This window comes from Bombus pyrosoma, linkage group LG17 (genome assembly GCF_014825855.1).
Source record: "Bombus pyrosoma isolate SC7728 linkage group LG17, ASM1482585v1, whole genome shotgun sequence".
Taxonomy (NCBI): domain Eukaryota; kingdom Metazoa; phylum Arthropoda; class Insecta; order Hymenoptera; family Apidae; genus Bombus; species Bombus pyrosoma.
Genome location: NC_057786.1, coordinates 1,380,909 through 1,398,572, shown reverse-complemented (window position 1 = coordinate 1,398,572; position 17,664 = coordinate 1,380,909). Strand labels below are relative to the sequence as shown.

General features: G+C 38.8%; 1 protein-coding gene across 10 annotated transcripts in view; it reads left to right on the top strand.

The window, feature by feature from the left end:
* LOC122576900 (chromatin modification-related protein EAF1-like) overlaps positions 1 to 17,664 on the top strand; it is a 399,412-nt gene that overhangs the window by 132,499 nt on the left and 249,249 nt on the right. The gene's annotated exons all lie outside the window — the stretch shown is intronic.

The window sequence follows — 17,664 nt, the reverse complement described above, 5'->3', positions numbered from 1 at the left end:
TCTATTATCGTCTTCTAAAAGGAAAGAAACTTTTCAGACAACTTAATATTCTGCAGTTCTGTATCGAACGTTATAGAAACTTATAGAAAATGGAAACGAGAGTTTTCACAATACGATTAGTCGAGTTTACGGCTGTTTCTCGTATTTGCTCGGTCGCCACTGTCACTGAATTCAATCAACGGTTCGTTTAATCGGCGGACTAAAATTTTGTTGCGGCGAACGCAGTTCAGCTAAGCGGAGTTCTACAGCAGGTTTTTAGAATTCATTTAGCGCGACAATTTTTCTCGAATACCGCGAGCTTAGTTACGTTTCGATTAGCAAAATTCGTAATAAATTTGTCCGTTTGAAGATCACAGGAGGAAAACACGACGAGCGCGTTAGCGTTGATTTACCGTTCTCCGTTCGAAGATCCCAGTATTTTCTCGATTTCCAATTAAAACCGGAGATTAAGTTAAAAAGCATAATTGTTAAGACAAGCAGCGTTCGAATGTTATTTAACACGAGAAATATCGTAAGAGTTTTAAAGCGAATGAAAAGAGTCGCGTTTAGCTTGGAAATGAAATAAAACGACAATTTTCATATCGTACGATTGATCGACGAGGTATTATTGTATTTTAAAACTATTTCGCTTAAAAAAAAAAAGGAAAAAGAAAAATATAGGAAACGTGACTTTTCATGTTCTCCGCCTTTCACGTATCTTTTTATTGACTGCGAGATATCTCGTCGTAAAAATCCATCGTTTGATATAGCACGCGATCGTATTAAAAATCACAATTTCAATGTCGATACTTGCCGTATGCAAATGATGATAGAAATTTAATAATTCGATTCTAATGATAGACAATGACGTCAGATTTTCTGGCGAAGAGTCCCTCGTTAATATTCCAGTTCCAAAAACTGATATTTATTATTCAGGAAAGTACACAGCACGTGCGGTTTTAAGTTTATCATCGATCGATCGATAAATAAATTAGATGCTTGAAGAAATTATTATTGTCACGACAGTGGTGACGATTAAAAATCGTTTCGGGTGATACAGTGTGATTTCAAATGGATTCTTTCGTAGGCAAATGTTTCTGTAGGATTGTACATTATTTTTAGGAGATCTACAGAATTTAAAAAAAATTTTTTTTTTATTCTGTTAGTAGATCTAAATGAAAATGAATCTTCTTAAATTTATTATTCTAAAAATTAATTTATATATTTGATATTTACGTACAATTTTAATATGTAGCCTATGCATTTAATATTCATATACAATTAATATATAAATTATATATTTAATATTCGTACAGAATATTAATATACAATAAATTATGTATTCGATATTTATAGTTTAAAATTTGTTAACACTTTTAGCAGAAGTATAATCACTTGCCTATTGAACTCGTTTAATGACACGGGTAGACGTCAAAAGTGTACAATTTCTTTATGTATTTTCTTTTTTTTTACTATACCAACGTTATAACAAAAGGTAGGAAAAATAATAAGAGGAAGATTCGTCTCGTCTGGGATTTAATTTTAATTTTTGCATTAGTATGGAATTAGAGAATTATTCTCATGTTATTAATAACTAACTACGTGTGTGTACACATGAAAATTGCACCCTCATTTATGATTATTAGAACACGAATATTAGGAAATTAATGAAGCTTTAAAGAGTTATTTCGAAAACTCGTATGCTCAACGCGATAATAAAAATTTAACCAAAAATTTAGGTCAACAAACTGAACATAAATTCCTCTCAGTCTCTAAATATTTCAATAAATATTTTACTTCAGATATTTTGTTTTTTTTTTTTCACACACGCACACGCATTTAAATTTCCACTAAAATTCGTAGACATCCTCGGTCTAAAACTCTCAGTTAGTTCTCATAAATCTCAGTTAATTAATGACTGGAATAGTTTCAATTAGCCGACTGAATTTTCGAGTATTCAATTTTACTTTCTACTTTGCGCTTCACACAGCGAAGCTTTTGCCGATCAGTGAGTAAGGTCAGTGTTAAGTAATCGATAAATTGAAAAGTAGCAGAGGCGTACAACACTAAAGTGTCTTTGGAAAATAATATTTCCTTTGGTAAATAATGTTATTTATTGAGAAAACGTGTCACGTGTACCACTGTGCTATCACGTGAAACTGTACGATATTTGAATATTAACGTTTCGCAGACTCGTTGACCTGCGATAAAGAGAATTTTGTATTTTAAAAAACGATGCAAGCCCGTTACGTAGTTTCCTTAAGAATGTCGCAGTAAGCGGCAGTGCAGATTTTCTTATTCGATAGAATAATTGAAGCAGATTTATCTACGCGCCTGTTGAAGCACGACTGGGGGGCACATGCTACTCGCAGCCTAATTTAGAGAACTGATCGCGTAACATAGAAACATAGTGTAAATTGTAAATAGTACAACATAGAAACGCAGTGTAAATTGTTCCCATAACTGTGCCATTGATTTTCACGCAGTTAGAAAAAATTGGAAAACACACGAAGATATATCAAATGTCCAAAGTATCTGGCATTCTAACTATCCAACAAGCAAGACAATTTTCTATCAAGATATTTTACCTTTACGTCGTCCAATTACATTCTGAGAAATACGAATTTGCGCGAAAATCCGCAACGTAGCGTACTTCACGTAAACAGCGTTCTCAAGCAAAAGGAAATTTTAGTTCCGAACGGTACTCGCAGTGGCCTTTTTTCGCTGACGCTCTTCCATCAAAATTGAAAACGAGTGAACCGCGATCGTTCCGAGGACAACAATGCCAGCTCGATAATCACACCATTCCATGAAAGCAGCAGATTCCGCGACGCTTATGAACGAGAATGGAAATACTGCGGTGTCCAGGATGAACGAAACTCTTGTTACAAGAAGAGCAACAAGCTAAGCTTCTTGATCCGGGACCAACCGCGTAACAACGTTACACGGGCAGAGGAGTAAATGCGAGAGAACAGCAGACGTGGTGAAATAGTTGATGGACTATACAGTACATAGCGCGATACAGGTGCACGAGACACGTGTTCTTGTGCGGCTCGACAAGATCGTCGGATTCCTGGCGAGAAAGCGAAACGCGACGACCACGACAATACGCCTCGTTGGTCGCATCGAACGAACTGTGCTTTACATCTGCCACGGTACCTGTATCGATATCAACTTGTTTGTCACGCGTCGAGTAACTTTGCTTTTATTACGACTTTCATAAACAACGTGAGAAATTCATGTGAAATTCATTTGGGTGGGCCACACAAGATGTTTCGTATGGCGGGAAAATTGTTTCCTCGATTGATCGACGAGGTAAATGGTCGTGTGCCAAGACACAGAGGCCATTGTTCGTATCGATATCCGGTCGGACTTGATCGAATCGTTCCGAGAAAAGCGATTTCGAGCCGGAGTAAGCGAGTAAGCGACGACAGGAATTGCCGGCGGTTGGGTAATGTTTTCTTAGACGCGCCGTTCGGTATGGCGTTACGCAAGCTTTTTGAAAAAGCTCGGCTCCGCTGGCGCGCGTTTGCGAGTCCATGAAACTCGTTACGCAAGAGCCAGAATCACCAGTTACTTTCTCGACGATCGTTGCACCGTTCACCTGGCACCGTACACACTTGGCTTGGCCAGCGCAAGCACATGTTGCAGACGATGCCTCAACAACGACGCTGCTACTCGAAATTTCCTTATTTTAACGTACTCGCCGTTGTCTAAGAAAGAATTACGCAAATGACTGTCATTCGGCCGTCGTTTCAACGTTATGTTACGTCTGCCGGCTTATTTTTTATCGCTTCGTTTATGGTAATCCCGTGTTTTTATCGTCGCAAGGCTTTCTAAGTTTCAAGAAAATGTAAAGACTCGCTGTTAACTTGGAAATATAGTAGAGCCTTCCATAATTAGTGGAACTAACAGGGGGGGCAAGAATGTTCGGATAATGGGACCACCTCTTTTCTTATGTTAAATTCCATTCGTTCGAGGGCGCAGGTCATCGCGTACCGACGACGAAAGCAAATGACGTTTGGGAATCTTTTTAAAAATAACTAGAATACCAACAAGTCTGATAAATAAAAATTAGAAAATCTAACAAATTGATTATATGTTAGAAAAATTGACCAAATTGCCCGAATGGACGAATTGTGAAGTACAAATTAAATAATAATAATAAAAAATTGGTTACATGGGGGGCACTTTTTCTGGTGCCCAAGTAAATAGTCTTGAAGTACGAACCTTATTTTGTTTTTTCCTATCGTTTAGTTTTCTCCTTGTTCTTTGTTGTATGTTATACGAGTCTTGCGATCACCTTTGACGATGTAAACATTTTTATGAATTTCTTTCAGCCTGCCTATCGTTTACACCTTTTTTTCACGGTGTAAGTAGACAGTCCTGAAGAACGTTTTCTTTGTCTTTGTTTCTTCTTCTTCATCTCCTTTCTCTTTCGATGATCCTCGAGTATCGATTATTCGCAAAGTACATGCAGTTACTATAAATAGGATTTGCGCCTAATCTTTGCTTCTTGCCATTGTCATCTGAATATGCTCGATATACTGGACGGCACAAAGGGATAAGCGATTTCTGTGGAAAAAATATGACAGAAACGCGGCGGCAAGGTTCATTTCCACGCTGCTTTGTTTCGAACAAATTCACGTGCAAAGTGCGTAGGGTGCGAGCGCACTTTATTAAATTCGGTTCAACGGGTATCACTGCAAGGTAGAAAAATAACGAGTTGTATTGTTAAAAAGTATTTTTTTCCCCCCTGATGGACGTATCAAATATTGTTCGGCAATTAATAGAGAAAAGAAATTGTATTAACCATTTAAATGAGGAAATAAAATAAATTTTCTCTGTGTTTCTATATAAAATATTTCAAAGTATTTCTATAAAACTGGAAACGTAATATCTTCGCGTACCTACGTACTCGCCACTGGCGATGTATTTTTCAAATTAATTTCCTTCCGTTACGTTAGCTTATTTTATATTTATTTCTTCGTACGAAACTAATCATTTTTCAGCTGTTTCTTCCTTCCTTCCTTCCTTCCTTCCTTCCTATTTTCAACCACGCGCGTAATATCTGTTTTTTTTATTTATTCGAAAGCGCGCAATATTTTGGATCAACACGTAGCACGCACCGATATCACACCCAATGAACATGATCGAAAAATCATAATGTATCGCGAAGCTTTTTGAGTAGAATACCGATTGGAGCGTAAACTTGTATAAAAATAACGTTGGAAATATTATTTCATGCGTATTGTTTTTCTCCATTGTCCGTGGCACAACGTGGCTTTTCGAAAAATATCGAATGGTACACTCGGCTCGTGGCTGGTTCGGCGAATTTTTATTTTACGTTAACAAAGTTCCATTCCGTTTAGAGGAAATTATCTCAATTAGAAGATAGAAGTAATAGAAAATTAGCGATCATCGTATGAAATAACAGGGGTGCCCCTGTATCGAAAATTCGAACGATCCTTTCCATCTTTTTCGCCCCGTTTGCTCGCGTTTCAATTTCCAGCCGTACGAAAACATCGCTCAGTGTATTTGAGTTTATCGTTGCCCATTTTTTTTTTTCCTTTTTTTCAATTCGGTCCTGGCTATTGTTGCGAACGGGGTGAATTTTCAAAGCGAAGCTCGCGCCATTTGGAAATTAATAGAAATTCGACGCGGATGGATGTTCGTCAATGCTCTACATAAATAAATGGATTTTTCCGACTAATTAACCACGCGATTTTCAAAACGATGTCAGTCGAAGCCGCGTGGGAAATGTTAGATCTCGCGCGAAGAGTCAAAGAATTTTGTTCAACTAATAATGAAATTAATTCGAAATATTTAGAAACGGAAAGAACGATATCAACGCGTTAATTAACGATATTTAAATTGTTGGATTAAGAAAAGGAAGAGTTGGACGAGCGAACACGTTTAAAACTCGTGTTAACCTCGATGTTAATGGATCAAACTTGAGGCTGAAATTAACGAAGCTTCATATACTGAAAATATTAACGTAGAAACGAAGTTATCACGGCAACGAATAAATTCATTTTCCGTAGCTTCGTCGAATGATAAGAGACGAGTTTTTATTCGAACAACGAGGGCGAACGGGTAAATATTTAATTACTCGAATATGATTTAATTGTTCAAATAATTATTTAATTATTGGATTGTTTATCGTTGAAAAATACGTAGACGAAAACACGGTGAAAAACGTAGTAGGAGATGGATAAAATACAATAGGATTGGGTATTGGTAGAGGTTAAATGAAATTCGCAACACTTGCGTTATTTACAATTATACGCGCGATACATCCGCTTTGTAGAATCGTTGCTGTCAGCGCTTAATTTATAATTCCGGTGAACAAATAATTCCCTCTCGATAACAAGCGTCAGTCATTTTATCAAACCATTACAATAATATATAACGTGGTAATTTATACAACAATGTCGTCCACCTTACAATGCACAAATAGAACAATAGATAAAAGGATGTGTTCATTATACAACAGGATATTTTTATATTTGTAATTGGTGGTGAACGATCTCCATAGAAATTTCGAATTTGATAGAGACGGTCGTCGACGTCGTGATTCTTTGGGCAGGACAGAAAATATTTTTTGGCAAATGCAACAAGCTCCGCGAAGGGTTAACGAAGCGATTGTTCCTCCAGATTCACTGCGATCATTTTTATTTCTTATATTAGGAAAAAGTTTCCTTCGTTTTGTAAGAAAATAATGGACGCGCTATATTTCTCGTTTTATGTTATTTCATCGAATTACGTATTTTATTCTATCGAAGTAAAGATCAGATTAAAATTAAAAGACGAGTCTGTAAAAGAAAGACACTTTTCCGACCATCTAACATTTTCTGCACAACCTCGATGTACTGTATTAGTATGTTTGTTTGTATGTCGACGCTATTTATCTATTTCTGGCGATTTTCACGCACAGATCTAAACGCGGAAAAATGCACAGACCGCGCGTGATACGTTTTCACGTGTGACATTTCCAATGTGAATTTATAACGTTACAACGTTTCATATTAATTTGCCCGGTCGTATATAAATTACGTTAAGCGAATATACGAGGTTCCTTAGACGTATTCGTGGAAAATATATATATATCTATAAAAATCCATACAGCAAACAATTGAGTGACGCGAGCTCAGTAAGACGCGTGTTCCTCGGACATCGCCGAGCGACGATAAAACGTGGCAATAAAATTGTTATCACTGATAGAGAGACAAAGAAAAGTAGTATCCGGCGAATTGGCGATGAAATTTCCACAATATGACTGTAACATTGGATGGGTTTAATGGAGAAATCGATCCGCCGTGTAAACCACATTTCTCCGTTGCATTCTTTCGGCCGAAAGATTCTCACGCTTCGATATTCGTCCCATTATATTCCTTTCATTATATTTTAACATGGCGACTTTCCTTTGGCGCGCTTCACGACAGGAATCGTCCGGTTTCCGCTTCTCGGAGCTGCACCTTTCAACTCGTCGTCGTCGTCGTTGTCGTCGTCCTCATCCTTTGCACGCTCGTCTGGCTCGACGTCGCGATTCTGATTGGACATAACGGTGCCGTTTATCCGTCTTTCGACGTAACGAGGTAGCGCTGCGACGCCGATTCGAGCTCGCTGACGCAGATCCGACGCCCACGCGGAGCAAATTCCCTCGCTCTACGCCTTCACGGCTAACCTTTGCCGGCCACGTTTCCCTGCTGCACGGCTATCCGCTTCGTTTTCGTTCTCCGTTTATCCGGCAACGGTGTGTAAAAATATTGCTGATTTCACTGTGACGAGAAAGCGAGGAAAGAAGAAGGAGCACGCTGCAGGCATAGGCGACCGTGTAAATCCAGTAACAGGTGTTAACTCGTAAATCCGACGATCCGCGGATGTTTATACGATTTCTTATTTTTGCCGGGCCAAGTAAAAAGATAGAGAAGCTGAACGCTGATTTGTTTCATTCGTTAAGCGTCGCTTCATCCGCATGTTTTACGTATTTCCGTACATTTCGTGTTATTCTTCTCTGTGTGTTTACATGGCTTCGATTCTGTTCATTTCCCTCTATTCTGTGCAATTTTATCGCGTTTTTTAATCATCTTTGAACAATGCGGCAACTCGATCGGCGACTCATTGCTTGGAAAACGGATACCTTTCCACTTAGAAAGATAACGCAACTGTTAATCGTACACGCGCCATTGAACTTTAAAAAAAAAAAAAAAGAAAAAAAGAAATGAAAACGCATTCTTCTCTTTCTCCTTTGACTTTTTTCCTGTGACCGCGCTGGTAACGGAGTTGTAATATGAAAAACAGTTGCTCATTTTTGTTAGAGTTGCTCGAACCATTGGCAAAGAATCGTAGGAAATGTTGGTCGATTCTTTTGTAATGCAGCAAGTTGAAGGACGCGATCGTAATGATCGAATTTCGGCTCGGATGTGATCAAAAGAGACGGTACATTTGCAATAGATTTAAAGTAGGATTTTGTTGTCTGATTTAATAACGCATCAGTGGTATTGGTTTGGCCATATGTGATAAATGCTGAAATCGCAGGGGCTTAGCAGCGACTTGTTTTGTTTTGTAGAGGAATTATCGTTGCGCGAATTATTCTTCCAATATACATACAATTAATTCGATGGAAAAATTAGCCGTTGTGCGCCGAGGATGTTTGATACGATCGCGGCATCGTTTGCTCCGTTAGATCTATTTACAATTTAAACAGCGATCGTTCTTCGATGGATGGTTTTCTTAGAGAGAATATTCGCGAATGGAAATAATTTTGGTAATTGCGCGAACCGTTGTGAATAACTCGAGCAACAAACAAAGAATTTCAGAGATGCTTCACACGGATATTGTACGTTTGCGTGAAATTGGAAAAATAATTTTATACAAATTTGCCAGATTACAACGATGCAGAGCAGTAACGAGACAGATTTCTTTCAAATGATTCATCTTAAAAGAGCGGAGGATTATTTTCGTTACGCGCGCATACGTCGTTAGATTTCATAAAGAAGTTTAATCTACAAACACAGTCTTCATTAAGCCATTAAACTTTTTCAATAAATCTCTTCCTTCCGCAGCAATTCACTTACCTTCCTCCCACCTTCTTTCCACCAGCCAACATTCCTCATGCCAAGAATTGACCAACAGAAATATCAACTCTTCTGCATCATTGAAGGTGTCTTCTAGTTCTGTCTTCGAGTTCTGTCTCCGAGTTCTGTCTTCGAGTTCTGTCTCCGAGTTCTGTCTTCGAGTTCTGTCTTCGAGTTCTGTCTTTGAGTTCTGTCTTCGAATCCTGTTTTCGAGTTCTGTCTTCGAGTCTTGCCTTCCAATTTTGTCTTCGAGTTCTGTCTTCGAGTTCTGTCTTCGAGTTCTGTCTTCCAATTTTGTCTTCGAGTTCTGTTTTCGAATTTTGTTTTCGAGTTCTGTCTTCGAATTTAGCCTTCCAATTTTGTCTTCGAGTTCAGCTTCCCAATTTTGTCTTCGAGTTCTGCCTCCCAGTTTTGTCTTCGAGTTCTTTCTTAGAATTCTATCTCATAATTGTGTCTTGCAGTTGTGCCTTCGAATTGTGTGTTTGAATAGAATTTGTCAAAGTTGAATGCCTGTAAATCTGCAAAACCCAGTTGAAACTAAAGGTATTGGAACCGTGATCGAGCTCACCTTTTCGTAAGGTTCGCCACAGTTTGGTAGTTAACGTTTTTGGAGAAGCAAAAGTTAGAATAGTCTCGTCGAGATAACTGAGCTGTACTCGTGTGTTGAGAGCGCATTGCTCCACTTGTGGTTCTTCTATTTGCGGTCGCAGAAAAGTTGGTATCATTTACGATCGTAGAAAAATCGTTGATATTTGAGGTTGAACGAAGCAGAAAGTGAGCCCTCTGAAAACATCGCCACTTGCTACCGTTCCACTTTCATTCGTAGGGAAAATTAGCGCAACTTTCTGTTTGCTGAGCGGCTTATCAACTTTGATTCAAGTATCAACATTCTTCACTGTACCGAGATTTTACTTACAGCATTATCTAACACTATTTTCAATTGTTATTACGGAATACCATACACAACGTTAAAATTTATTTAATTTATCAAATTTATTTTAATACACATATATTTATTTTATATAAAATAGACAAACTTAAGTATTACACTCTGTACCATCGTGTAGAAATTTATATAAAATTTACAATTTGATCGTTGCATAGAAATTTAGATCCCAACGTCCCAGCCTCAGAAATATAGAATTTTCAAATTCTATTATACTAAATACTACTAGAAACAACTAAGAACATTAATATGAAAAATTCAATTGGTTCTTTAACTAGCCTCGAATATATTTTTCTCGTTGCTTGAGAATCATTTCGCCTATAAAGAAACCGGGCGCCACGATAAGATTCGAAGATTCTTTTCGGTAAAATTTCTAGTTTCTGACGCACATCCTGTCACAACTTTCTCCCGATCTTCCTTCTACGTCGGTGAAGAACAAGAAAGGAAAAAAAAAATGATAGAAATTGAGAGAAGCTGTCAAAAACGTGGACGAGATTGCGTAAGAGGCGTGCACGGAGGAGATCCGCGCAACTTTGATTATTTAAATGCGCGATGGGAACATCTAATCTGATAGGCGCTGGCGAAAGATATCGCATGAAGTATGATTCATTGTCCCGCGATGCAATTAAATATTGTCTTCTCCCTCCGCGGTCCAGTTCTGCTCGATTTCTTTTTGATTCAGGCTGCCTCGTGGGAATGAGAAACCGTCGGCGTTTTTCACTTTTCTCTCTGCCTCGCTTAGTTTCACGTGGCGCGACTCTGACGCCTACACACTGCCGCTTCTTTCTTCATTTCCATTTGATTTCTTCGGATCTTCTTCTGGCCTACAGCTAGAAAAATCTTCACTTCTTGTTTACGTCGCCTGTTTGTTATTTCTTTCTTTGGAAAATATATCATTTTACCGTATGTTTAATTAGTTTTTCTATTTAATTGCCTTGTAGAAGTTGTCGAGGTTTCTTAATTTCTTATCTCCTCTGCTTCTTTCGAATCTTTCCATCTTCTACATTCACCATTTTCTTCCGTTTGTCCCAATTTTTATTTGCATTTAATTTCGGGAAAAATCGCACAGAGAAGAATATTAAAAGAACGTTTCTTGTTCGATAATAACATGTTATTGGCTAATTTTCACTAGTTTCGCAGCTTCCTCGCTTTAACTGCAGATCTCAGCACAGCGAGAAAGTTGTAAACTTGAAAAGAGTAAATCGACAGTTTCATAGTAAATTATCAAGTAATTTACCTAAGTACGTGTAAATGAGTAAAAGTTACATCATGTTCGATTAATCTTGCCAGGAAATTGTGTTCGATATATCACATCCAATTACTATCAATAATAAGGCAATGCATGAAATATTTTATTAGATAAAGTTTCATCGAAAAATTTAATGGAAAGTTATTTCTTACCTGCAACGTCGCCAAGAAATTCAAGATTTATGACTACAATTAAATCTCTCTCTCTCTCTAGGTATATAAATCAAAATAATATTATTCTTTACACAATCTCTGTTCTCTTTCCTTATCTCTTTCTAAATTTGTTTAATTACCAATAAGTAAACCAGCGTGCAGCGATCAAACATTTAAGAAAAGATTGCTAGAACAGCGGCAAACTATTCGATGCAGGAATTATCATCGCCTATTTGATGATGTTGGCGATATAATAAATGCAAACAAAGCGTGGTCGATGGCGAAGCTAATTCTCGGTAAATTTCGCAAAGTGTACGGTAGCCATCGATTTGTTGTGTCAACGCGATCAAATAAAACACGCGTTTTATCGCGTAAACCATAAACGCCGCTATTAATTAGTTGACATTCGATAGCAGTACAATTTACCGGCTGCTTTTTTCACCTGTTAAACGTTTCACAGATGAAGATATCGAATCGATAAGATACCCGATGAATGCATGACAGATATTCGTAATGTGCCTTGTAACGTGTGTTGGTTCTTTCTAATTAAAATCAACGACGCGTTTTATGCAGATTGCAGCGAATGTGGAAAATCATTAGAATGTTATTTCTAAGAATTCCGATAAGGTACGTCGATCCACGATAAACACTGATAACGTGAACTAACATTTGCACTTTGTAATTAAAATCATTGATGTGCTTATGCTCGTCGTCGTGCCCATTCATAAATATTAGGACAGTAATTAAAGGCTTTGGTAAATCTGTGGGAAATCACTTAGATTTATGTTATTTGTGAGAAGATTTTTCAAGAATATCGATAAGCTACGTCAATTGCTGGTAAATATTTATAAAGCTGCTTTGTAAATTGACATTCGTAAACAAACATTTGTAATTAAAATCATTGACGCATGTATAATCCCATTCATAAATGTTAAGACGCTTGCAAAACACCGCGATAAATATGAAAACTCGTTGGAAAGTTATCTTCTAGAAATATCGTTTCTGAAAATATCGATAAGCTACGTCAGTTCACCATGAATATTGATAATGTGCCTTGAGAACTGACATCTCTTCCATGTAATTGAAATCATCTACCTACACTCGTATTAAAGTATTAAGGCAATAATTACGAAGACTTAAGTAAACCTGGAGAATCATTAGGAAAGTTAATTACTATTTCAAGATTCTCGTCTTATCGCAAACCATTTTCAGTAGATTTCTTGCGCCTTTTTGCCTAATCGAATCCAATGGAACCATCTCTATGGGACTTGGGTTGTGGAAGTCTTGATAGATCCAACGAGTAATTAACATAATTAATTAATTTATTTATCTATTAACATATTTTACTATAAAAATTAGTATAAAAATACGAACAGTGTGCGTGAATAAAATTATATTATTTTTTCGAATCGCAGTGTTCCACGTGTAGAAGAATTCTGACCGATCGGTCGCTTCGTTAACAATTTATTTAATTTTACACCTCGTACGAAAGTAATGCACATGGAAATATTTATGAATATTTATGAACAATTTTTCTGTTATATGGCAACTGTAATGCCGACAAGTAGATCCGCGATATTGGAAATTTTACTTGGCAAAGAATACCGTTAATAATCGTTTCGTTGCGGAATTCTTGTTTATTTTTCTGTTGCTTCGTTAATTTGATATCCCGTGTCAATATTTATTTCTCACGTCGGTAATTATAAATCAATGAAATCTGATCGATATTAACCAGCTTCGTTACTAACGAAAGGTTGGCTAAATTTAGAACAGGCTACGATTAGGATCAACACCGTTGATCTCAACTATTGTTTCGTCAAGACGTTACTTCCGCGTGCTACCGATGTTCAACATTATGTTTCGTGAATGCAATAATTAAATCTCTACATTGTTCAGGCGAATGCATTCCATTGCAGTTTACAGTACAGAACGAGACCATTCTCTAACAAAGTGCGCACCGTTACTTTCAGACACTGTTCAACGTTATTCGAACAACTATCGCCACGTTATTCTTCGTTCGATTCTAATTTCTTATTTGCTTATCCATTTAATTATTAAATAATTATTTATCGTGTTATAGAACGCTCGTACATTGAATAAAAAGGGACGAAACAGTGGTGCAGAAATAGCTCATTAGCCGCGCACTGGAAAAAATTAATTTTTCCAATTTCCCTCCGTCCGTTAACGCCACGCAGAGAAATTACTTGGCGAATTTTCATCCTCTTTTTTCCTCCTCTATCGCTTACTGCAGCTACCAGGAAGTAAAACAAAGTACGTTCCATCTCGATCCGTTTCGCAGAAGCTGACGAGCAGCTGAGTCGTGTGCACTGTGCCATGTTTGCCAGAGAACGGACAACGTTGGTCGTCGTTTGCACCGTTTTTCCTTTGAAATCGAACCTTTCTACTAAGAAGAATCAGCTAGCTAAAAGTTAGCGTAAAAAACACGGGAGTTTCGTCGATGAATAATTCATCTGCCGAAAAAGTAGCTTTCTATATATCGGTACGTGTCCGGTTTATGCGAACGATCGAAGCTAAAGACAAACCATAATTTTCCCGCTGTATCCGAGGCAAAGCGACGGTGGTTTTCGTCGCGCTGTATCAACAGCGTTCTCCATTTCGAATTTCGCGGCGATGAGGAACAGAACGCGCCGGAACGTTCGAAAGGAGCAGCCGCGTGGCGCTTTTCCCGCCGCGACGAGCGGCGTGTCGCTGCCACAAAGAGCGCATAAACGCGGCGGAGGCCTTCGACTGCTGTCGGTGGTATGTGAAAGGAGAGTCGGCGGAGATATTTCCTTGGGTTAACGGGCGCGACGAAGAAAGAATCGCGTGGCGCGAGAGGGAGGAAAGGCGAGGCGGTCGCGCGCGACTCACCGAAGAGCGAGAACCTCGAGGAGACGGCTGACGAGGATGGAGCGACTCCGGTCTCGTGAAAGAGGCAACGGAGAAACGAGTCTTGCAGCAGCTAGAAAAGAGGAAGAGGAGGGAGTGATCGGGGTGCTTGATCTGTGTAGATATGTGCGTGTACGTGGCGGACGAGCGTGTAGAGGGGAAAGAGCAGAGAGGGTAAATTTATCTGTTGGCGCCGCGCTGCCGAGAGGAGCCTCGCACTACCGACCACGGTTTTACTGTTCTCAGTCGCGCCGTTATACCAAACTTTCGGTCCTATCGGCCCCGTTAGCGTTTTTCCTGCGTCCCGCGAAACGACGCGCGCTCAGCCTCGCGTTGCTACCAACAGGTTAACATCGCCAGAATATGGTGATGGTACAACACGAGTCATAGCTTTGACTCCAAGTGGACGATACATGTTCTCTTTCCTTCTGAGTTTTCCGTCCAGTCGACCTCTTGGTCGTTAGCGATGAGTTAAGTAGCTTCTGAAGCAGATTCATCGCGTAGGTTCAAGTTGTTGGATTCTGGCTGGTGGAAATTTGACAACGAGTTGGAAAGTTGGAGGTTCTATTCGTAACGGGCAACTGTGCGCTGCTATTGACTAGGCAGAACTCTGCTTAGTGTATTGCCGAGAAGTGGTTCTTGTAGCCTAGTCGTCAGGATGATAATATGACCAGGACAACGGTCAGGAAGCGATGATAAGAATAAGGGTCGTAGTTCAGGGTGATTCAGAAAGGAGAAACAGAGATTAGGGTGTTTGTTGCAGCATGAGTCTGTGATGTTTGTTGCAGGATAGGTTTATGTTTGTTGCAGCATGAGTCTATGATGTTTGTTGCAGCATGAGTCTATGATGTTTGTTGCAGCACGAGTCTATGATGTTTGTTGCAGCATGAGTCTATGATATTTGTTGCAGGATAGGTTTATGTTTGTTGCAGAATAGGTTTATTTTTGTTGCAGGATGAGTCTATGATGTTTGTTGCAGCATGAGTCTATGATGTTTGTTGCAGCATGAGTCTATGATGTTTGTTGCAGGATAAGTCTATGATGTTTGTTGCAGCATGAGTCTATGATATTTGTTGCAGGATAGGTTTATGTTTGTTGCAGAATAGGTTTATTTTTGTTGCAGGCTAAGTCTATGACGTTTGTTGCAGGCTAAGTCTATAATGTTTATTGCAAGCTAAGTCTATGACGTTTACTGCAGGCTAAGTCTATGACATTTGTTGCAGGCTAAGTCTGTGACGTTTGTTGCAGGCTAAGTCTATGACATTTGTTGCAGGCTAAGTCTGTGACGTTTGTTGCAGTAAGAACAAGGAGTTGGCCATCCAACGAAGTCTTTGACTAATTGAATCGTATTTCTTAGATGTTGCTGGCGTTAGCGTGGCGTTACGTACAATTCGTTCGATATTGCCTTCTCTCTTTTAACCGCTGCGATTGTCTCGAATAACGTAAAACAAGCTAACAAGCTAATCGTTTCCCGTCGTCTATAATAATCGCCAACGTCCCTCGCGTCTTTAACTTTCGCATTTACGTGTGTCGAATAAAACGAGCTACAAGAGGAAGCTTAAGGCGAATATTATTGTGCATTTGTACGGAGCTTCCGTACGTCGAATCTTCGCTTGCCAAACCTCCTCTTCCACTCAGAAATTTCAGTACGTCGAAAGCTCGATAACTGGAAAATCTCAGCTCTTCCCTCGAGGCTCCAGTTACCCAGCTTCCACTGTTGTGATGTGCAATGGTTGTCAGCAGCTGATTTTCGCAGAAGGCCGGTTTGTTTGGTCGAGGATGTGGTCATGGATGATTTTGGCCGGTTCTTAGTCGGAACAATAAGACCTTATCTCTTCTGTTCATGGATTGCCCATGTATCGGCAGGTAGAAGTCCTGAGTTGTGTTACAAGTATAAGGGTTCCTCTTGTTGCATTCCAAATTCCATTCCACCCACGTTCTTTTTCTCTTATCTTTCTCTTCTTTCTTTTATCCATTTGCGGCAATTGCTATCAATTCCTCGGAATTGGAATTATAAATATAATTTTGTTCGCGCGAACATCTTTCATCGTTTCCCTGCCTCCTGTCCATTCCTGAAGTGGATCCCACCTATTTGTTACGCCTAATAGATTTTGGGCTGATTCATGGTGCACATTCTGTGACGAATGACGATGCACATTCCGTGACGAATGACGATGCACATTCTGTGACGAATGACGATGCACATTCTGTGACGAATGACGATGCACCTTCTGTGACGAATGACGATGCACCTTTTGTAATGAACGATGATGTATTCCACTGTTAGGTGAACCGCATAAATTGAGACTTCTTCTTCGTTCAAGATCTAACGCTGAGCGGGTTTCTCGTGGCCTGTTATGATTCTTGATCGTGTTTTGGCACAGTACGAGCAATGGCCCTCTCGAAGAAGCCATTTTCTATTGTTTCTAATTTTTCATTCCAATTTTCTGTACCATTTCCTATCAAAAGAAATAAACTAACGAATTATAAGGAGATAAATGTACGTATCACACGAGATAGTTGGAAAATTGTTTCGAAGCGTAGGAAGTTAAAACAGAAGAGAATTTTCCATTCTTTCACGTGCGTAAAGAACGAAAATATAAAGATGCGCTGTATTATCTATATGTTTTTCTTTTTTATTGAAATAGTGCAACTTCCTTTTACTAGCTGAATCTTCAAGTTCAAGCGTATACTTTGCAATCTTTCTCTCATTCCATTACACAAAGATGTTCCCGGGGAAAATTCGAACGGCATAAAATATTATAGTTTCCAAGTAAATGTTTGAAGAGCTATTATTTCAGAAACAAACATCTCGGTTTTATTACTCGTACACCTTAGCACACGCATGGTGGTGGTCGCCCTTTCATCGAAGCAAGAGGGATGAAACGATGAGCGGAACTTTGGAGAAATATTGTTACAAGTTTCGTGAAAGCATTGCACGCGAAACCACTTTGTTTCGAGTGCAAATATATGGTAAATAAAAACTGCATCGCGTGATATTTCAGTAACAAAAGGGGCGAAATATTTTAGCTAGTAAAGTCAGTTGTTTCGTCCTGTGATATGTAATTCTATAATAAAAATGTAAAATTCTACAAAGCAGCGTCTGTGCCCTACCGCTTTTATATATTAAAGTGAAAAGAGTACATGGCGGTAATCCCCGAAACAAATTGCAAAGAGCGACGCGCAAAATTTGCATGATATACATTTCTCAAACAAAAGCTTGCAACTTAGTAGCCACAAAAAACTGGATTAAATGAAATCACTTTAATATAATCCGTGACGCAAGTATGATACCACATCCATCTTATTAACCCTACGTACGATTGCTCTATCTTGAACAAAAAATTATTAACACATTACGAAGGAGCA